Source organism: Chrysemys picta, chromosome 6 (assembly GCF_011386835.1).
Source record: "Chrysemys picta bellii isolate R12L10 chromosome 6, ASM1138683v2, whole genome shotgun sequence".
NCBI lineage: Eukaryota > Metazoa > Chordata > Testudines > Emydidae > Chrysemys > Chrysemys picta.
In genome coordinates this window covers 49,296,076-49,319,912 of record NC_088796.1, presented here as the reverse complement: position 1 = coordinate 49,319,912, position 23,837 = coordinate 49,296,076, and the positions used below count along the sequence as shown (strand labels likewise).

The window sequence follows — 23,837 nt, the reverse complement described above, 5'->3', positions numbered from 1 at the left end:
AATAAAATATTCATTTTCATTGACATTTTTAATGGCAAAATCTCATTTCCTAATCAGCTCTAAGATAAATAATTACAAGTGAAATTCATGTAACCTGCACAAAACCTGATTAAATTGATTTTGCATGAGGGACAGTATTCTCCCCTCCTCCAAACTTGGACATAGGGTCTGAGAACTTGCACAGGTGGGATATGGCTACTGCTATAGCTTATAGGTAGTAATAACAGCGGTGGCCCATTATGCATAAGTAGCCCCATGTGGGATTTGTGACTAGTGGATCCTCTGGCTACCCAGATGTCACTCAGGCAGCCTGCTAATAATCTCCTGTTTGTTCCTGTGCAGAGTTACAGGATGCTCCTGCAAGACATCTCAATTCCTTGTTTATATGGGGCTGTTGGTGGGCGTTTCTTGTCCCAAATAAATTACAATATAATTAGACAAAATATTAGTGAGGGGTTGTGGAAAGGATGCAAACTCCAGGAACCTATTAGCATGAAAATCATTAGATAAAACTTTCTACAGTCATTGGTACAAAGCAAACAGGATTTCACTGTGTGTAATATAAAGGACATTCCTTAGCTCAACAGTAGAGGAATGTAGAGGAAAGACCATGAGCCAAATCCTTAGAGGGACTGAGTACTTGCCACTTTCATTTAAGTCAAAGGTCAAGGCCACACAGAGGTTTTTGAGGGCCCAGGGCAAAATCTGAAACTGAGCTCTTCTCCCCCAATATTCCAAAAAAATTACCCCCAAGGGGGAGAGGTAGGAGTATGTAGGTGTAGTTGTGGGCGGACCGGGGGAGTTGGGCAGCAATTTGCATTGCACCCACATTGTGTCCCGTGGGCTGGGCCCGGCTCCCTACTCCAGGCACAGCGACCTGCACACAGGATCACACTGTTACTCGGCTTTGGCCCAGCCACAGATTCAGGGCCAAATTTTAGTGAGTGGCGTTGCAACCCGGCATGCCGAATCACAGTGCCACTTGGTTTTTGGGCCCACTCAAATGTGTGGCCCAGGGCAAATTGGAATTACAGGAGGCCAGCACCTCCATGGATTTGGCCTCATAAATGCAAGTAGACATTAAGAAGATTAAAATGTAGATAGGCTAGTACTCATCTGTCAGAATGAGTGTGTCTAATATTCTTCTGTCTAAGCACTCAGTTCACATTAATAGGTGCTGTATAAGAACACAAATAGGAAAGAATAGAACCACAAATAGTGCCTATGAAGTGCCAGAATTAGGACTCTGTTATGCATTTTGGATTTTATAAATTGAAGGAATAAAACCATGAAAATGCACTTTAATTAGGCTTACATAATTGAAGGATACATTTGATTTCACATAATATGTGATGCTGAGATAGACATAGAATATTGTTCCTGGAAGATTACAGTGTCGGTCAGGAGAGAGCTATTTAGTCTTTGGGTATGCAAATGAATTTAGACAGGTGGTGTAGGGACTGTGTCTGACAACAATGGGATTAGCTGTGCTCAGGTGATAGGAGTTGGAAGGGAAAGTACAGGCTGAATAACGTTTGTATAAATTAATCAAATTGGCGAAAACTCAGAACCAAACCATCAGCTCCTCAGATGTGCTAATTTATGCAAGAAGTTGGGTGGGAAAAATCTCTGTTCTCCTAGAGTTTGCATACAACTAAATTTCAAGTTTTAATTAAATTAAATAATGATTGATTTTATACTCTAGAACATATTCTTCCCTCAAATACAATCTGCATGCACATCTCAAATGAATATTGAACATGAGCTGTGTGTCTTCTTTTATATCTGAGGGTAGAATTGAGCCCTTAATATTTGTAAGGACTCCCTTGCCTATGTCTGAATGTTACTAAGTGCTGGTATGTGCTGCATGCATAATACCAAGTATTGCAAAAAGCAAATGTGTGGTTTTTGGTATCCCCAAACAGTTCCCAGAAGCATTTTATGATATTCAAAGAAGACTGACAGGGACATTTTATAAATACATTACAGCAAAAACAAACCATTGGGGCTTTATAATATATTATTTATAGACTATAAAGCCAAACGCTTTAACATGAGGGAACTGAAAAGGAATGTTTGTGATTGTATATCAAAATAAAGTATTGACTAAAAGCAAACCAGGTGAGATTTTAAATCCACTATTTACTGTTAGAGATGGGCCAATAAAGTTGGGTTTTAGTTTTGTAAAAGCAAAACCAGGGGTGATCCAGATATCATTTTATCCAAACCTCAGAGTTCAGGGATATATATATCAGGTTCTACTTTTACCCCATAAATACATGTGTACTCTTCCATAGGCTTCTTTGTGATGACTAAAGACTATTCAATCTCTTGTTCTGTGGCGTGACAGAGAGCAAACATTTCCCTTTATTTGTAACTGTCTGTGCAGTAGCATTCTTTAAGACACTCAAGTATATAAGCTATAGTAGACTCTAGTATCCATATTGGAGGATATTTGAGTCCTAATATTGGAATCTGCCTCTATTTCTGATGACTGAAAAACATTTGTGGAGCCTGGGTAAATTACGCATGGTGTTACTTAGGCTCTAGGGAAAGGAATGCCTCATGTCAATCAGCAGTGACTCCTCTGGCTTTTTCAGGACTCTGATGGATCCATATCAAGCTCCTTTCTGACAAAGGACAGCTGTCATGGCATGTGGCTTTGAGAGTGGGGAAAATAACAAAGGGGAAAACTGACAGAAATCCTGGAGACTCCATGAAGGTCTTAGGGGCCCTCCAATTTTGGATGTAGTGAGAGGGAACTGAGCATATTTGTATAACTTTAAAATATCCATCTTTATTTTTCTTTTAGCTATATGTCAAGAACAAAGTACCTTCTATATTTAGATTATATCCTATAATCTACTGTACATTACAAACCTGGGTCTAGATCCTTGGGGTATTGTTCAGTTTTTATTCAGACAAACTCTCATTAAAACCAATGGGAATTTGCCCAGTGAGAAACTCATTTTTTTTAAATCCTAAGAGCCCTTAGGATTTAATCTACTCTGAGGGCTTGTGTGGTGAAAAATGATATAACCAACAAAACCTTTGCAATAACCTGATATTTATTTTTACAAGCATTCAGAAAACAATCAAAGAGCTATTTCTATGGCAGACCTTGGCAGTTCTGTTTTACATGGGGAAGGTAAGCACTTCTCAGGATTAAATGTTTCTTTTTTCACTCTAAATTGAACTTCGTGTGGTAATGAGAAGTTTGGGAATAAAGAGGATTCTGTGTCACTGTGGGCTATAAATTGAAAGGGTTATTTTAGATACAGGTTGGAAGTCAGAAGCGCTACTGTTACCATGAAGTTGTCTCCAGAAATGATCTTAAAAGGAAAAAAAATATACTTAATGAGGAGTGTGCATATCCTTAGAAGAATGGACTCTTCTTATTTATTCTGAGGTAGGGCTACTCCATTGCTTGCAGCTCGTTCAGAATGCAGTGGCATCACAGGCGCCGGCTTCTTCCTTGTCCCAGGGATGCTCAATCCACTCTCTGCCCTAGGCCCTGCCCCTAGTCCACCCCTTCCACCAAGGCTCCACCTCCACCTCACCCTACCTCTTCCTACCCAGTATCCCCTCCTCCACTGAGCATGCCCCCCCCCATCTCAGCTCCTCCGCCTCCCCTCCCAGTGCCTCCTGCAGACCATGGAATCAGATGATCACGGTGGGCGGGAGGTGCTGGGAGAGGAATTGATCTGCGGGGCTGCAGGCGGGTGGGAGGCACGGGGGGAGAGGGAGTGGAGCTGGCTGCCAGTGGGTGATAAGCACCCATTAATTTTTTTCCATGGGTGCATCAGCCCTGGAGCACCCAGGGAGTTGACGCCTATGAGTGACATAACTCAGTAGTTTCCATTCATGCTCACCTGCATTCTTTACATTGGAAGCCTATAAAGATGCAGATTAATTTTAAATTGGCACTGCAGGTTTTAAAGCCCTTAACTATCTTGGCCCTGGTAACATTTGAGACCTTACCCATAAAAACAGAAAACAGGAGATCTGAGCTCTGACAAAAACCCACTCTTAAGGGAGAAGATGATTTTTCCTTGGTAGGCCTTATGGTCCTACAACACCTTAAAATCTTTCTCATTTTGTTCCTCGCCTATGCTACATAACACCTGGAAACTTTTCCACCAAGGTTTTTCACTAATCACTCTTGTCCCTATATTTATTTATTTTCCCTTCCAATCTCTTCCTTTTGATATATTGTCTATATTACCATTAGACATGTCAGTTAGTTTATTTGTTTGTTATTTAACATAGTGAGGTTCTTTGTTTTTATTGCTGTATTTGCTTTGTGTTGTTGTGCAAGCCAGCCTCCCTTTGACCCTGTTGTCTTATCTTCATTCCTGAGTAGCGAATAAAAACAATGCAAAAAAATGGGCATTTAACTTCATATTAGGGTATAGACAAAACACTAAAGCTATTTAGCCACATAAGAACAGCCATACTGGGTCAGACCAAAGGTCCATCTAGCCCTATATCCTGTCTTCTGACAGTGGCCAATGCCAGGTGCTCCAGAGGGAATGAACAGAACAGGTAATCATCAAGAGGGGGCAAAAGACATTTCTGGCTTCAAGACTAAGCGTGATAAGTTTATGGAGGGGATGGTATGATGGGATAGCCTAATTTTGGCAATTAATTGATCTTTGATTATTAGCAGGTAAATATGCCCAATGGTCTGTGATGGGATGTTAGATGGGGTGGGATCTGAGTTACTACAGAGAATTCTTTCCTGGGTGCTGGCTGGTGAGTCTTGCCCACATGCTCAGGGTTTAACTGATCGCCATATTTGGGGTCGGGAAGGAATTTTCCTCCAGGGCAGATTGGCAGAGGCCCTGGAGGTTTTTCGCCTTCCTCTGCAGTGTGGGGCACGGGTCACTTGCTGGAGGATTCTCTGCACCTTGAGGTCTTTAAACCACAATTTGAGGACTTCAGTAACTCAGGCATAGGTTAGGGGTTTGTTACAGGAGTGGGTGGGTGAGATTCTGTGGCCTGCATTATGCAGGAGGTCAGACTAGATGATCATAATGGTCCCTTCTGACCTTAAAGTCTATGAGTCTAAGTGATCTATCCCTTGTCACCCATTCCCAGCTTCTGGCAAACAGATGCTAGGGACACCTTACCCGCCCATCCTGGCTATTAGCCATTGATGGACTTATCCTCCATGAATTTATCCAGTTCTTTTTTTAACTGTTATAGTCTTGGCCTTCACAACATCCTCTGGCAAGGAGTTCCACAGGTTGACTGTGCGTTATATGAAAAAATACTTCCTTTTGTTTGTTGTAAATCTGCTGCCTATTAATTTCATTTCGTGGCCCTAGCTCTTGTGTTATGAGAAGGAGTAAATAACACTTATTAACTTTCTTCACACCAGTCATGATTTTATAGACCTCTATCATATCCCCCTCTTTTCCAAGCTGAAAAGTCCCAGTCTTATTAATCTCTCCTCAAATGGCAGCCGTTCCATACCCCAATCATTGTTGGTGCCGTTTTCTGAACCTATTCCAAGTCCAATATATTTTTTGAGATGGGGCGACCACATCTGCACACAGTATTCAAGATGAGAGCATACCGTGGATTTTTATAGAGGCAATATATTTTCTGTCTTATTATCTATCCCTTTCTTAATGATTTCCAACATTCTGTGTGCTTTTTTGGCTGCCGCTGCACATTGAGTGGATGTTTTCAGAGAACTATCCACAATGACTCCAAGATCTCTTTCTTGAGTGGTAACAGCTAATTTAGACCCCCATGATTTTATATGTATAGTTGGGATTATGTTTTCCAATGTGCATTACTTTGCATTTATCAACACTGAATTTCACCTGCCATTTTGTTGCCCAGGCACCCAGTTTTGAGAGATCCTTTTGTAGCTCTTCGCAGACTTAATTATCTTGAGTAGTTTTGTATCATCTGCAAATCCTGCCACCTCACTGTTTACCCCTTTTTCCAGATTATTTATTTATTTATTATATATTTTCATCTCAGAATTCTGAGATGAAAATGGCCGCTAACCATAAGGCTTCTGGAAATCTGCAGGCAATGTTGACAATTTCTATAGGACCCCCATTCTGCCACCTGAGAGTCTGTGTAAATTTTTGGAAAATCTACAGGATTTTTTTAAAGCAAGTTAGCTGTAACCACACACGAAAGCACGAGCGGTTTGTTTAGTAAATTATTTGCACTCTTTATTGAGTAGTTTTAACAAAGCTCTCCTTATTCTGTCTTTTGCCATCTTCCCCCATCTCCATCTATTTGAGATTTCCCTCTCTTGAGATGTTATTCCCGGAGATCTTTTCTTTATCTCTTCCTATCACCTATCATCCAGAGATCTTCTAATCCCCCTGGATCTTCTTTCTTCTACTCTCCTAGTCCCTTATTGTTTTTATCAAGGAAGCCTCAGAGTGTGGATTATTTCACTAGAGTAATCCCTGAGGACACAATTGAGAGCCTTTCAGACCTGAGGGCTCCACGACATGATTTCCAGGAGAAGGCAATTCACAAAGCACAGAAACACAGAGAAGGCAAATAGTCTGTTTGATGGGAGAAGCCACAAGTATGGAGAGGAGATTATGGGTTCGGGGCAACTAGCCTCAAAGGGACAGTTTGGATGAAAAAAGAAAAAAAGCACCTAATCTAAACAGAACCTCTGAATCTTTTGAGGGTCACTCATCAATAATAGTACCCCAGAGCTATCAGTACAGAGAAAGTGTATCAGCTTAACAACTCATAAAATTTACAGCTGCAAATTATATACAGTACGTTCTTTAAAGAAAATCAGAATGTTGTATATTCCTTTTTGCTGCAGATTGTTCTATTTTGGCACATTATCCATATTTCCCTCTGTATATTTCAACATGTTAGTGCTCTTAAAAAAATTCTGCCAACACAACCCTATCATTTAAATTTAAGCAAATTTACAAGTGCATATTCTACAGTAATTCTCTGTAAAGTCTCATCTCATAACTCATTGCTTCAGGCTACTAATGAAGGCATTACAAATCAGTCTCTGTTGCCAAATATAATTGAAAAAAGGAAATCTATTAAAAGGAAAATTGATTACCTCTCCTCTCCTGTGTTCCACATTGGCAGACTTCAGAGATTCTTGCAGTTCACCCACTATAAGTGACACCAATTCACATATTTCATAATGGATGGGAGGCAAATTCTGGTTCCCCTCCACATCTTGGCAGGGAACCTGTTCCAGTCCTCACTTGTTCCCCACCTCCCTTCTCCCAAAGACTCCAGTTTCCCTCAGCCCGGGAGTCTCCCTGCTCTCTTACCCACACAGTCCATGAGCCGGTGCCGCCAGGAATCAAGTTCTCATCAGACTCCTCTGCTGTACTGAAATAGACTCCCCCTGCACCATGTCACAACACTATTTGGCTCAGCCGCCCCTCCATTTGAACACAGAAATCCAGCTGGAGGGGCGGCCGGGCCAAATTTCAGTGACATTGCAATCACTTGCACCCAGTCAGGCATGCACTGAAATTTAACCCAGCCACCCCTCTGTCTGTATGAAGGGGCAGCTTTGTCAATTTCAATGGCATTGTGACTATGTAGCTGGAGTGATGCTCTGGACCACTCTGGCACCAGCTGTATGGGTCGACTGCTTAAAGACAATTGGGCCATGTCCCCTACCAGCTCCCCGGCCTATGGAATGTTAAGCAAGTGCATAAACCTTGGGGGTAGGTGCATTTGCCTCCCTCCACCCCTGTATTCCCACCAAGTTGGTGCCGTTTCCCACCATACTTTAGTTTGATTGAACAACCGCTCAGCACCATTGCTGGATGTAAACCTGGGAAAACTAGGAGGGGCCTGCCCCCTTTCCCTCCGCTGAGCCATTACAAACATTGACTCTATCTCCCCTTGTAAGTACTCTCACACCTATTATCAAACTCTCTGTATTGGCCTAGCTTGATTATCACTTCAAAAGTTTTTTTTCTCTTAATTAATTGGCCTCTCAGAGTTGGTAAGACAACTCCCACCTGTTTATGCTCTCTGTATGTGTGTATATATATCTCCTCAATATATGTTCCATTCTATATGCATCCGAAGAAGTGGGCTGTAGTCCACGAAAGCTTATGCTCTAATAAATTTGTTAGTCTCTAAGGTGCCACAAGTACTCCTGTTCTTCTTTTAACTGAGGTGGTCGTCTATTGAAGATGGAGCAGAATTGTAATCAAGGGGCGAGATCATCAGCTGGTGTAAAACTGAGGGGTTCCACTGACTTCAGTGGAGCTATGCTGAGGATCTGTCCCAATATCTTTGAGAATATTATGGGGCCTCCTGTAAAGACAAGGTTGGCTAATAACGGGGGTGGTTATGTAGTTTTCATTCTCATTGTATCCTTTACAAGTTTCTGTATTTTCTGGAATGGCTATGTATTGATGATACAGTATTTAAAGCTAGTCTATGCAGCAATTTTATTTTGGAGGGATAGTAGTTGGCGTTGGTGATTATAGAAACTTAAAACATTCAGCCTTTGTAATGGTTCCACTGAAAAACATCACAGCATAACATGTTTTAAAATAATTTGTTTCTAAATCCATGATTTCCATAATGTTGACTTGTTAAAAGGATCTTTATAGTTTAAATGCTTTAAAATATAATCCATTGTTTAATTATAAATATTCAGACAAAGTGAATATGTGTTGTACTCAGTGGGGGAGAAAGTGCTACAGAATCGAAACATAGTTGCTCACAGATTAATCTCCTAGACTGCAACTCGTCTGCATATGTATACATGTATTTGTAGAAGGTGTTTTCCAGTTGTAGGAAACCAGGTGGTGATGTATGGTTGATTTAAGGAACAAACACACATTTTGCTGACTGCCATAAATGCCGTTAGTGTGTAATGAGATTAACTCCCCATAGTTCTTGCAATATCTTCGAGGTTTGTCCAAAAGCAGCTCAGGACAGACCACCATATCTTAAACAATAAAGGAGTCTAAGCTTTCATTGTTGCATGCACATAACTTTTGTTGGCATTCATGGGACTTAAGCACACATTTAGAGAGAATAGACCCTAAAATTGGAAATCTTTGGTGTACCATGATTACAATTTCACAGAGGACTAGACCTGGATTGTATTACAGTTCCCATTGAGTAGTAATACATATTCTAAGAAACTTGTAGTTTGGAGGCAGAAGGAATGTTTAGCAGTTTTTATATTACAGCTAAGGCTTGGGAAAAGGCAGCCATGATATCCGTTGCAACAAACAAAATCTGAAGTAGAATCATACTTAACTAAATGCTTGTTCCTGCTTGTGATATGCTATTAGAACAGACCTTTGCATTTTAAAAACGTTAGTTTTAATAAATACTGAAAACTTCTTCAGGTCACTTTTGGTTTTCTCTGCACATTAGGAATATTTATCTGGTTGAAAATTCAGCAACTCTCAATAGTCGAGGTTTTCTTGAATCGTATATGCAAGATTGGCGTATTTTTCTGGGCACAAAAGCAATTAAATTTGATGGTCATAATAGGACGGCTACCATCACCCTCCTTTGATGTGGGGAGGGGGAAAGAAAATATATCAAGGTAAACATAAAACTTTTGGAAGCAGCATCAGCCTCCCTTTTTGGTTGCAGTAGGTGCTTCTTCTTGCTGCCTTCCCTCTCACTGAGGTTGCCTATTGTTGTGTTGTCAGCAGGGGGCACAACTTCTTCCTAGAAACAGGTTAGAGCAGGGGTGGGAAAACTATGGCCACGAGCCGCGTCTGGCCTGTCAGTCCTTTTAATCCGGCACATAAGCTCCCACCAGGGAGCGGGGTCAGGGGCTTGCCCTGCTCCAGCCTGGGTGCGGGGTCAGGGCCTTGTCCTGCTCCAGCTTGGGTGCGGAGTCAGGGGCTTGCTGTGCAGCTCCTGGAAGCAGCAGCATGTCCTACCTCCAGCTCCTATGTGTAGGGGCAGGCAGGGGTCTCTCTGCATGCTGCCTCTGCCCCAACTGCCGCCCCCTGCAGCTCCCATTGGCCGGGAACTGCCTGCGGACAGGGCAGCGCGCAGAGCCACGCCTCCGCATAGGAGCCGTATGGGGGCATGCCACTGCTTCTGGGAGCTGCAGGGGTGGTGCCAGCAGACGGGGCAGTGCGCAGAGCTGCCTGGCTGTACCTCCACGTAGGACCAGAGGAGGGACTTGCCGCTGCTTCCGGGAGCTGCTTGAGGGGTAAGCGCTGAACCTGCACTCCTGAGCCCCCTCCATGCCCCAACCCTCTGCCCCAGCCCTGATCCCCCTTCTGCCCTCCGAACCCCTTGGTACCATCCCACAACACCCTCCTACACCCCAAACCCCTCATCCCCAGCCCCACACCCCCAGCCAGAGCCCACACACACACCACACCCCAGCCCAGAGCCCCCTCCCACACCCTGAGCTCATTTCTGGCCGCACCCCAACCTCGAATTTTGTGAGCATTCATGGCCCGCCATACAATTTTTATACCCAGATGTGGTATAAAAGTTTGCCCACAACTGGGTTAGAGGGTGAGAAAATTAGATGATGATTACCAAAATGTGTTAACATTAAAGTAGATCTTTTTGGGGTAAAACCACTTTTTTTTTTAAGGGTGGGGGCAGAATGCCAGCAATTCAGACCTATACTCCACACTCAAAAGAGTCTGACCAATTTTGTCAAAGCAAGGAGCAGCTTTTGCTTTTACCTCTTGTCTTGCTGTCCCTCTGTTCCCACCCCCAACCGTAGTTTACATCTGTTATTCCTTCTGGGTGGGGTTAGGACTTTCACATGCCAACGTCTTCAAAGCTAAAGTGCATTCAGTTTGTGACATCATATTACTGTTCTGGAGGTGTGGAGAGACATCTTGCATGCCTGCATAGGTTGCACATCCTCAAACTGACTGTAATCCCATGTTCTCACTCTGTACAGTTCTGTTTCCTGTTGTGTTGCTTTGCATATAGTTGTATAAAAATTGCAATTGGGACTCATGGGTGGTATATTTAAGGAGATACTCTCACAGAATATCTCTTGGAGGCACATTACTATTAATAGCAGATACTTTATAGACAATTCTGTCTGACGCATTAGCTGAGTAGAGAGCAAGGGTGCCAGAGCCATGCCAAAAGTGCGGGGGGAGCTCAGGGGGGCCCACCCCCTGAGGCTTTGCCCCGGCCAAGCTGGAGCAAGGGGGGAAGGGGCAAAAGCAGCCCCCTGCCCCTGTCCCCGGGCTCCTGCCCAGGGCAGGTGGAGGGACCCATGCTCCCCATGTGGCTGTCCCTGATCCGGATCAGAGCTGCAGCCCGGCCATGATAAGCATAGCACACACTGACCCTCAACTGGCCCGAGCAGCCACAGGGCAGATGGACAGTTCTCAGCTCCCCACAGCTGCCTGCGGCAAGGCTCTTACCATGGCCACACTGTGGCTCTAAGGGACCTCTCCACCCTGCCCGGAGCCAGGTCGGGGAGAGCCACATGGGCAGCTGTAGGGAGCCAGCACGGAGTCACGGCAGACTCTCCACCTGCCCTGGACCAGAGGGGGAGGCCCCCTCCTGCATTGCAGGCAGGTAGAGAGTCTGCACGGCTCCCCAGCCAGGCTCCATGCTGGCCTGGCTGCGGGGTGGGACCCTGGGGGGGGGAAGAAGAGGGGAAGGGGATGGGGTCTGTCCCTGTGAAAAATGGGAGGGCCGTGGCCCCCCGGGTCTCCCAGTTCCAGCACCACTGGTAGAGAGTAAAGTGTTTGGACATCATGCATAGCAAAACCCTTGTGTCATTCCAAGACCAGCTGTGGAGACAGTAGCCAAAGGATGCAGTCAGAGTGTTCCTGTGGGCAACGGGCTTAGTCACAGGTGTTGGTGCTGATGAAACATTACATGGATGTGTTTGAGAAAGATCTGTGAATCTGATTAAAAAAAACAATCTTCACTTATTGATAATTTTTAATTCTGTGCCTCTGTTAGGTTATATCAGATTATCCAGATTGTATCAAGTGTTTGCACTGGCACCATGTGGAAAATAATAGCTAATCCTCTAGTTTGAACAGAATAATTATTACAGTTTGGATATTTTCAGGTGGGAGAGTTTGAAGGTAAAATTCTGCCCTCGCTGAAGTCAGTGGCAAAACTCCCATTGACGTCAGTGGAGCCAAAATTTTATTGCAGGTGTTTTACGGTGGTCAGATACTTTTCCAAGTGTCATTAGAATGAATTACGTAGGAATACCCAGTATCTGGGGACTTGTTTGGGTTTCCATTTGGTTCTCCGACTAGCAGCAGAATCCTAAAAGGATAAGAATAGGCACCTAGAAGCAGGTAGGTTGTTAGATACTTTTGTCCTGTCATGACAATCAGGGGACAGAAAGTAGGCGGGGGCCGGGCCACGCCTGGCTGTTTGGGGAGGCACAGCATTCCCTAACCGGCCCTCCATACAATTTCTGAAACCCGATGCGGACCTCAGGCCAAAAAGTTTGCCCACCCCTTCCTTTTAAAATGTTTGCAGCTCCCTAGGTAATTTAGTTATAGTATGTATCTTTATTGTTAGTATGTGCACTTTTTCATATTACATTTACCATTTTGGACAAAGACACCTTCTCAGCAGAGACTCCACTATTCAATAAAGAATCATAGAGCAAAGATGCTTCCGGGCTTTCAGCTAGGATTCCTCCCTTTTACAGCAAGCTTTCTGCCTTTGGGTAAAGCAGACAAGGTGGATGAGGTAATATTTTTTTATTGGACCAACTTCTGTTGGTGAGAAAGGCAAGCTTTCAAGCTTACACAGAGCTCTTTAGGGTACAGAAGTCACTTTGATGTCTCAAGTTAGCAAAGGTTTTGCTACTAGTGTATGACAGTGACTTCTATAAGTTAAGAAATTGATTATTAACACTTTATCTTAATATTTTTCACTGAGTGTTTATATAAACCAAAATGTAAGCTCTGGGCAACAGCTTCTGTAGAATTGGGAAGCTGGCTGGTTGCCAGGGAAAAAAATTAAGCCCAATTCTTATTAAAGGCTTACAAACAGAGCGTCTTGTTAGGTTTTACAGTGCTCATGAAGGCTCAAGGGGGGTTCCACAACTGGTAAATTGGAAGGTAATGATCACATACAGTATGCAGAGTGAGGAGTTCCTAAAAGGTTTATAAAGAAGTAAAACTAAATGCTCAAAAATGTTTACAATACAAATCCTATAATTACATTTTGATTATGAAACAAAGCTAAAGCTCTGATGGTACTTGAAAAGAAGAGAAAATACATGTGCATGCAATAGGGTTAAAGAAGTACTGTGGCAAACAAATAATCAGGATGTGATGTTAAAGGATTTGGTTTTTTTTATTGTGTGTAATGAATTTTACAGTGGAGATTAAGTGGATAGGTTATGAAGATCCTAAGGAAGAATCTTTGTTGACTGGCAGACTAAATAAAAACTCAACCATGAATTATTTTATATACTATAAAGTTAACAGCTAAGCTGGAACCCAAGTCCAGTTGTAATATAGTTCACAGGAGATGCCAGCAAATCTTCTGTTATTCATTGGCTGTCAGAGGATTTTCTCTGTTTAATTGAGAGGAAGGAGAGACAGTCTATATAAACTGGAGCACTCTAATATTGGAATAAACCAGAGTCCATATAAAAGAATAGCAGTTTAAAGGAAAAGTGTATTTTTTGTTTACACCAAACTATATATGTATGTAACTCCCAGGAGACTTTCTATGGAGATGGCCGATGATCATATAACTACATTCCCATTTGCAGCATTGATTCCAGAATAGGAACTGCCTTCAAAGACTTGTAATTGTAGCTCTGGGTTTGGCTCCAATTGCCATAGTGATGAGAGCCCAGCTCCTTAGAAATGTTACTGTAGACTAGAATTTGTGAAATAATCAAAATCTAGACACTTCCCCTGATGGAAAGTGAAGTAAAAGGCTGAAGTTAAAAATCAGCCACAGATGTCTCTGAAGAACAGATATCTCAAACAGGTTTCCTAGAGTATTCTCTGCTGTCTCCAGTCTGAGTAATGCTGTAAGCAAAGACCTCAGGGAAAACTCTACACCAGGGGGGTCGGCAACCTTTCAGAAGTGGTGTGCCGAATCTTCATTTATTCACTCTAATTTAAGGTTTTGCGTGCCAGTAATACATTAATGTTTTTAGAAGATCTTTCTATAAGTCTATAATATATAACTTAACTATTGTATGTAAAGTAAATAAGGTTTTAAAATGTTTAAGAAACTTCATTTAAAATTAAAATGCAGAGCCCCCCGGACCAGTGGCCAGGACCCGGGCAGCGTGAGTGCCACTGAAAATTAGCTCGTGTGCCGCAGATTGCCTACCCCTGCTCTAGACAGACAAAAAGTCTGAAGCAAGACCTTTATCAGGCCAGAGGCCTGGTCTTAACTTCCTCAGAAGTTCTTGGTTCCTCATCAGACACAAGATCTTGATGCAAAAGCAGAGAGACCCTTTGAGATACAAGGACTAGGTCCTGTTCTCAGAAGTGCCTGGGTCTCATTACAACCAAGAGCAAGTCAAGGAAGCAGTCACTGAGTCTTGCAGCATATGTACATCAGTGCACCTGATCTTTTTTCTAGCACCCTGAGGTCCCTTCCAGCCCAACATTTCTGTGAGGTAGTATATTTTTCAGACTGATAGCAAACAGAGATCACTCAGAGACTGGGAGAATTGAAGAGTCTGTCAACCCTCAGATGAAATTTTCAAAACTCCATTGTTCTCCTGAAGAATTTATTGCTTCGCAACAGGTTCAAAAATTCAATTTTAAAAAATTGATTAGGCCAAATTTTTCTGTTACATTAGTTTAAGTCTGGAGTAACTCTACTGAAATCAGTGCAATTACTCCAGATCTACTCCTGTGTTTGGTGTAACTGAGCAATCTTTGGCCCAGCAGTATTTTTGTGCTCAATCATCTTGCTTGCTTTTCCTCCATTGTGTGTGGTTTCTTCTCCCCTTCCCTCTTACAAAAGGGTTGTTCTCATCCTTCCTTTCAATTCAGTGTTTTATTCCCACTCCAGGAATTCTTGTGTGGCTTGCTTACTCCTGATGTTACTAGGCTGTGTTCTGTTTTCAGTGTATTGTGCTGGTAGTTATAGTGAAGTTCAGTGAAATCCTATATCCTGAAGCATTGGCACACAGTGGTGCAGAGGAAAGTACTCTGACAAATGTCACTTCGTTGACAGTCCGCACAGTGGGAGCGGAGTGCTGCGCCACGGCTGGAAAGAGCAACACAAGAAGATAAATTGGAAAGTATAACATCCCACAAGATCAAAGCCGCTGAAGCCGACTCACCCTGGGCAGCTCCCTAGCATTAGAAGACCCTAAACCCTGAGTTAATGGAATCTGTGAACTAATGTCTGCATTCTGAGCTGTGAACCATCACTGAGAGTTACAATAAAAATGTTAAAAAAGAGAGAAATGATCATATAAATTTAGCGGAGACTTTTACAAGTATATTAAGGGTCTTGAGCAATACTGTAGATTAAATTCCATTTAAGGAGAAAGGAAATGCCAGTATTACCTATTTAGCTTTCATTTCAACAGTTAAGATATTTTACAGTCAGAGGGCCTGATCTAAAGCCTACTGAAATCAGTGGAAATACTTCTATTGACTTCAATGGGCTTTGGATCAGGCTCAGAATTAATTAATTATGATCCCAGCTATCACATGCTGTGATAAGGAATGGCCCTCATGCTTCTTTTCCATGTAAAACCACCCTTGAAATAAGCCCCAAGCATTCCCCCCCCACCCGATATTGAATTTGCTGAGCATCTTCATACAATCCACTAATAGTTTCCTTGCACCACTGAACATGTATTGGCTGCCTAGTATAATAGGAGAATGCTTAAGCTACAAACCATTCCTGCTAACTATGGCATCAGATTCTTTTTTAAAAATACTGGCATGTCAATTGTTGCATTTGTAGGTAATGATCCTGAAATAAGGCCCATAGAGATATTGAGCAAAGAGTTACCAACATTGCAGAAAATGTTGTTTAGCTTTTCAGTGATTAGACCAATTTGAACTCTGAAAGAGATCTTTCATTTCTTGAATAATTACATGAGGTTAAAATATCAGATTATCTGAACAATTATAGAGGAGATTTCACTTGGAATTAGACTGCAACACTCGTTATTTTAATTTCTGGGTCATAAATGTGTTCAGGTACTAAAAGAAGAAATGTACTTTTTTGTCCTAGACAAGAGAGCATTTGACATTGCCATGTTACCTTTCCTTTCTCTGGTTGGTATTATTCCCAGTAAAGTTCCAGGCCTGGGACTTCAGTAACCTTCAGGATTGATGAGTCAGCTACACATCACTGCAGTCTTTCATCACACCACATGGTTGCCGCCAATTATGTGGGTAATAGGGCAATCTGCTGTGTAACTGAAAACCAACACTCCAAATTCACATTCACTTCTGCAGAAAAATCGTAGTGATAGAATGTTAGAGCTGTAGTATTCGGTGGAAATACTGAATAGTTTCCCTGCCCTTGCCATTTTCTAGGGATTTAAAATTAGGGGGAAATAGGGTTGGGGAAAAGATTATTATGAGAACATGAAAGAATGATTGCATCCTTATAATGAAAGTTTGCTCATACAGTAAGATGAATTGACTGCAATAACCTCCTATGAGCATGATGCTTATAAAATGGAGGATTACAAAGCTTGATGACTATTTTAAAATGAAACACATACCTTTCTGTCTATAAGAAGTTGATGAAAGATAAAGAGAGGATGAGATGGATTAGATTTGCTCCTGCTCTTGCAGTTTATGCAAAATATTAAATATTTAGCTGGTATTTATGCATAGGACAAAAATTCAGTGGGAGCAGGGTGAGGGTCTTGTTTCTGTTTTCTGCTGCCATTTTATTTAGAGTTTTAATATATTGAATAGTTAGGATATGTTTTAAAATGTATGTGTGTATAGTCAGGCACTCTGATAACTGCAATTTTTATTCCATGTATCTTGCCACTGACTGATCAGTGGACAGTAGCCAAAAAAGGTGACTTAGTAAGTGAATCTAAAAAGAAGTGTCGTTCATTGTTAATAGATTTTTAACTAGTCAACATTTTTTGATGCAAGGGATAGCGAATAAGACAGAGAATATCTTATTGCCCTTATATAAATCCATGGTATGCCCACATCTTGAATACTGTGTACAGATGTGGTCTCCTTATCTCAAAAAAGATACTGGCATTAGAAAAAGTTCAGAGAAGGGTAACTAAAATGATTAGGGGTTTGGAATGGGTCCCATATGAGGAGAGATTAAAGAGGCTAGGACTTTTCAGCTTAGAAAAGAGGAGACTAAAGGAGGATATGATAGAGGTATATAAAATAATGAGTTGTGTGGAGAAAGTGAATAAGGAAAAGTTATTTACAATGCAGTTGCATCTTACGTGGGGGTTAGGTTCTAAAGTCAGCATGTAAGGTGAAAATCCCTTAAATCGCCCATAAAGTACAGTATACACAACCCTGTACAGTAATATGTATAATGTATGCAGTGATGTACAATATATACTAGAGTACATATGCAAAATTAAATACAGTACTGTAAAATTATATTAAGGGGGTAATTACAGGGGGTTGTCAGGGCTTGATGTCGATCCAGGAGATGGAGGTGACGGGGAGCTTGGGTGACAGAGAGAGAGTCGTAGACAAAGTGGTTGGCTCTGGTTCAGCTCGAGAAGTTGATTGTAGGTTCATCTGCTGCTGGTTGTTTTTCTTTGAAAAACCATGGTGATCGGCAGCTGTCGCTGTTGTCTCTTGAGCTGCTCAAACATTTCTTGATACGGTCTCAAGTCGTCCATAATACTACGTGTGATTTTGAGGCTTTGTTCAATAGAGGGATCATATTCAGAAATTAAATCATTCAAGTGTTTCGCTGCTTGGAACACTTCAGCAAATTTATGAAGATTCCAACTTGCTGGCTCTTCCTGTTTGTCATCATCATCTTTGTCTTCTGTAGACGATTTTATCAGTTCCTCTAACTTTTCGTTAGTCAATGTTTCTCTATGACTCTCAATTCTTCAATTTCTTCCTCAAGGATGTTGATGAAGCCATCACCACCCACTTGCCTGGCCACCTGAATAATGTGTTTCACTTCTTTGTCAGTGGTCAGGAAGCCCTTAAAATTATTCACATATTCTTTCCATAGGTTTCACCAACATGCATTAACTGCTTCAGGCTTGATTGCATCCATTGCCTGTTTAATGTAAGTGATGCAATCGGCAATGTTGAAGGACTTCTAACTCTATCACATTAAGATTGGGATCAGCATCCATAGCGCTACATATCCGTGAGAACGTAAGCCTCGTGTACGTGGCCTTGAAACAGCAAATCACGCCTTGGTCAAGAGGTTGGAGGATGGAGGTGGTATGGGGGGGGGGGGGGGAAGAGAGAGAGACTACTTCAACGTCGTTATGTGCAAACCAGAGTGCCACAGGATGGCCAGGAGCATTGTCTACGATCAGCAACACTTTCAAGTCCTTTTGCTTCGAAGTACCGCTTGACCTCTGGAATGAAACACTTGTGGAACCAAACCAGAAATAATGCTGCTGTCACCCAGCAGGAGATTGCCAGAACACAGGCAGGAGTTTTTTGTTCTTGCCTTTTAGGGCACGGTGATTTGCAGCCCTGTAGAGCAAGTCCAGCTTTATTAAATGCCCAGCTGCATTGCTGCAAAACAACACAGTCACATGGTCTTTAGCCACTTTGAAGCCAGGGGCTTGTTTTTCTGACTTCGAAATGTAAGTGCGGTTGGGCATTTTTTTCCAGAAGAGCCCAGTCTCATCAGCATTAAAAACTTGTTCTGGAAGATAGCCCTTTTCTTCTATGATTTTCTTTAATTGTTCAGGGTAGGCTTTTGCTGCCTCTTCATTGGCAGATGCAGCTTCACCAGTAGTCTGCACGTTTTTGATGTTGAAGCAGTTCCGAAAACTGTTAGGCCAACCTTGGCTGGCTTTGAATTCCTTCTCATCAGAAGGCTGTCCCTCTTCTGCAGGAGGTTTGAACATCGCGTAGAGGCTAAGCCTTTTCTCGCAACGTGTTGCCATCAATAGGCATACGTTTGCAGTTCAGGTCTTCCAGCCACAAGTTTAATGCCTTTTCAGTCTTCACTAAAGTCTTATCACACACCTGGCTCATCACCTTAGCATTTATTGGAGCACTTGATGCCACGGCTTGACAAATTTCTCTCTCGAATCTTGATGGCACAGATGCTAGATTCGTTGTAGCCATATTTACGCACCACGTTGGAGACAGACATACCATCTCTCAATAAGTCCAACACAGCCAGATTTTCCTCCAGCGTTGGAACAGATCACTGTTTCTTCGGTTGAGCACCAGATGAAGTAGTTGGCTTGTGTTTAGGGGCCATGTTGTATGAAAAATACATATCTTTAAACACTAGAATCACACTCAGCGTGGTGAGATGTTCACACTATGGGAGGCACGCGGGAACTGAGACGGACTGAGGGAACAGCAGATTCACGTCTCTCATCTCACGCTCACTCCGGGGCATATGCTCATTGCGTGGAATCGCCTGCACTATTTACAGGTATCTTGTTGTTTCTTTTTTTTGCCAAGCGTGTATAGTTAAATGCACGTATGATGCGACTCACCTGTACTTGTTCCCATAATATAAGAACTAAGGGCCACCAAATGAAATTAATGGGCAGCAGGTTTAAAACAAATAAAAGGAAGTTCTTCACACAGCACACAGTCAATCTGTGGAACTCCTTGCCTGAGGAGGTTGGGAAGGCTAGGACTATAACAGGGTTTAAAAGAGAACTAGATAAATTCATGGTGGTTAAGTCCATTAATGGCTATTCGCCAGGATGGTTAAGGAATGGTGTCCCTAGCCTCTGTTTGTTAGAGGGTGCAGATTGGTGGCAGGAGAGAGCTCTCCTGTTACCTGTTAGGTTCACTCCCTCTGGGACACCTGGCATTGCTCACTGGTGGTAGACAGGATACTGGGCTGGATGGACCTTTGGTTTGCCCCAGTATGGCCATTCTGATGTTCTTATTGTGATGCTTCCATCAGATATACTTAACTTGTGGCTATGACACTGGACTTGGACTCAGGATTCTGTAGCCGGCTATGTCAGAGATGTCCTGTGTGACCATGGACATGTCATTTTCTATCTCAGTGCCTCAGTTTCCCAGCTATATAATATGGGGATAATCATACTTCCACACCTGAGATTCTAAAGATAAATTCATTAACATATGTGAGTTGCTCAGATAATATATTGGCAAGTACAGTACTATTAAAACACCGTACTACTAGTCTACAAAAACAAGATGTAAGGACAATCCCAAACAAGATTAACTTGTTCCTTTTTAAGTAATCAACCACATACCTTTGAATGTTTTAAAGGAAAATCCAGAAAGAGACTTGTTTATATGGAACACAGACCTGCCATTTGTTACCATGAAACTGTTAGAAAAGAGCTTGCAGCACACAGAGAGCCAATAAGGGTTAAGATGCTTTTTAAGGATTAGGTGTCTACTTCTTATAGACTCCACCTAGCTTTCTTGCCTTCTCCCCTCCATGCTCTCACATTCCTTCAACAGGCACTCACACTCCCTCTCCTACGGACAGCCATGTATCCTCCCTTTTTTTCTGCCCAGATATGCTGGCTCTCTCTCCCCCCCCCCCCCATCCCTCTACTTACATGATCTTGCTGCTGCTTATATTGGGGTGGGCTCCTAATGCTGCGCTGACTTATTACACTGCCACTGTTGCAACTTGCTGCTCGCAGTTGGCAGCTGGTGGGCCTAGCTCTGCTAGTGCAGACTCTTTTCTTTGCTGGCCACTTCACCATTCAGTTTGCCACACTACCTAACAGTGGAATATGCGGCATCTGGGATCATGCCATATGCTCTGTGGCATGAATGGTAAATGGCCCAATCAATAAAGGAACAGCTGGCTGAAGAAGAGGTGGCACACTTGGACCCAGCAAAAAGACAGTTGTGATGTGACAGCAACCAGGAGAGAGCAGTGGCTAGCTAAAAAGAGGGGAAACAGGGTTGCCAGGTTATTGGCCACTTCCCAGTTTCACTACAACCAGCTGGGACATTGGGACTGTCCCTCATAATTGGGAAAAACTCAGTGAAAAGGGACAGCTGGTTACCCTGGTATGCATATGTAATCAGTTTGAATTTTGAATCCCTACTTACACTAGAAATCCAGAAACTAAGGCTCAGAGGCTTAGCCAGTAACCCACTCAGTAACAGCTTTGCCTTTGAGTTGTTCCTTAAAACACTTCAACATTCTCTACTAGAATTATTGATTTTTTTTAAGCGATTTTTTTTAAGCGATTTAAGCTCGTGGCAGGGACGTTGTCTTTTAAACTCTCTCTAAAGCAGAGTATATTTTAATGCTAGATAGAGAATAACTTGCAGTTGAATAAATAAATCAGTGCCTGATGACTGAAAATACTTTTTCCTTAAGCTGTGTCAAGAGTAAATTTATTTATCAGCAGAGTTAGAATTACCACTCTTTGGAAAAGCAACATTTGTTGTATTTTGTTGTTGATCTTCATCTGTATATCTTTGTATTGGTTGTAAACTGCCACGCATCACCATTGTATCTGTAAAATTGAAAGCAAACTCTCTAGTATACTTCATGGAGATTCTGGCACTTCTCCATTTTGGGAATAAAATCTCTGCTTGAGGTAGGGTTTGTGGTTTTTATTTCTTTTATTTTTGATTTATTTACTTTTTTGGTTTTTTCTTTTTAGGTTGATTTGTTTCATATTTTGGGGGGGGGGGGAGAAGGGAGTTTTAGGTTTTTAAATTTCTTTATTTCTTTGGTTGGGTTTTTTTTGACCTGAAGGGGTATCAGTGTTGTGAATGTCATTCTTATGCTGGAAAAAAGCTTAAAACTGAAACTGAAATTTATGAAAAAGTATGAGAAAAAGCTGTTTTTGAAGGTCAGAAATGCCTGTTGTGGGGGAGGATTTGCCCCTGACAGTAGCTAATGAGGTGAAAGGTCAAAAGTTTGCCTGTACTTGATATATGGCAGTAGTGTGACAGCAAGTTAAAGATCACATAAAATTGGCAAATGATGCAGCAAATCAATATTTAGTGATAAAACAGTTGGTACAATTAGTTTGTTAATCAACAGTATATGTGCAAACAACTTGATTTAGTGCATTCAATTTACTTCAAAAGATTTCACTGGGAATTTGCTGAAGTGGGTAAAAAAACCCCAAAGTATTCAAGCAGTAGTGTGGTAATTATAGCAATCCACAGCATAGCTCATTTTATAAGGCAGAAAATGTTGTAGTTTAAATTTTGAGGCAGAAGATATCAATTCAATTTATGAAGAATTAGCAACAAACTGGTCAACTTGTTTTCTCTCACTGCTATTCAAGGGATTCAGATAGAGGCCTGGAAACTTGTATCATGTGCAGTAAGTTTGTATGTTAGGGTGAACCATGCAGTTACTGTTCAATCTGCATCAAAATCTTTGCTTTAATCCTCTATTTTCAGGGCTTTATTACATGCAAGTGCAAGTCCAAATGAAATCTGCCTGATGAGGTGGCAGCTCAATGGTTAAAAGAAAAATCAGTTTGTCTGGTTTTGATTGTTAAAAATCATTTTAAAAAACTACAACACACTGCAGGGTATTACTGCTGAGGGATTTTTAGTTGACAAATTAGTCATAAGGGGAAGGACCTGAACCTCTAGCCAGTCACAAAACTGAGGCTGAACCATATGAAATTCGATTGTGTCCTCCATTTTGGGTGGGAGAGGGAGCTTTTAGAGAGACTATTTTGAGGGAGAATGAGTGCATCACAGTAATTAAGTTCAGAATAATAACAGTCCACAGTTCCAAAGAGAGAAACCATCAAACTGCAGTGCAGACTAACCCAAGATATTTAAAAGACAAAGACCTAACATACTGTGACAAAGTTCCTCCTCTATCTTGATGGGCCCTGCGCTTATTGGCAGATTTTCTTGCCTCAGAGATTCACCATGTGGGTTGGGGAACAGCCCAGAGACCTTCCCCTCTGGAAGAACCCACAGTCCAGGTCAATTGAGAGGTTTGGGGGGAACCCAGGCCCACCCTCTATTCCAGGTTCCAGCCCAGGGCCCTGTGGACTACAGCTGTCTATAGTGCCTCCTGTAACAGCTGCATGACAGCTCCAACTCCCTGGGCTACTTCCCCATGGCCTCCTCCAAACACCTTCCTTATTCTCACCACAGGACCTTCCTCCTGGTGTCTGATAACGCTTGTGCTCCTCGGTCCTCTAGCAGCTCACTCTCAGCTCCTTGCACCTCTTGCTCCCAGCTCCTCACACTACAAACTGAAGTGAGCTCCTTTTTAAAACCCAGGTGCCCTGATTAGCCTGCCTTAATTGATTCTAGCAGCTTCTTCTTAATTGGCTCCAGGTGTTCTAATTAGCCTGCCTGCCTTAACTGGTTCTAGCAGGTTCCTGATTACTCTAGTGCAGTCCCTGCTCTGGTCACTCAGGGAACAGAAAACTACTCATCCAGTGACCAGTATATTTGCCCTCTACCAGACTCCTGTACCTCACTGGTCTGGGTCTGTCACAATACTTTTTCTTAGAGTTATACTGTAGCAACTGTGTACATATCAAAGTGATTTAAATTATGGCAGGGAAACAACACTTTGCAGTCAAATAACACTTTGCAGTCAATTTCCATCTTCCACATCTTTGTTGCTGTCACAGTTCTCAGTAATACTTGCAGAGCTGACTTTTGTTCAAAGCTGTCTTGTCAACTCAACATCCCAGTAAATATATATTTTGTTTTCATACAGAGGCCATATAAAGTAAAGTACTGCCACTCAGCTATTCAGATTTATTCCCATTGAAGAAAATTATTTTTTCCATCCATCGCTTA

At 42.2% G+C, this 23,837-nt stretch overlaps 1 protein-coding gene and 1 long non-coding RNA gene across 3 annotated transcripts in view; one reads left to right on the top strand and one right to left on the bottom strand.

Moving 5' to 3' along the window:
- Positions 1-23,837, top strand: part of MAP1B (microtubule associated protein 1B) — a 120,665-nt gene that overhangs the window by 45,527 nt on the left and 51,301 nt on the right. The gene's annotated exons all lie outside the window — the stretch shown is intronic.
- LOC135972370 (uncharacterized) lies at positions 13,305-23,260 on the bottom strand. The gene is made up of 3 exons (XR_010588804.1): positions 23,173-23,260; positions 16,189-16,379; positions 13,305-15,174 (listed from the first exon to the last, which is right to left on the bottom strand). It is a non-coding gene; the product is annotated as an uncharacterized LOC135972370 (long non-coding RNA).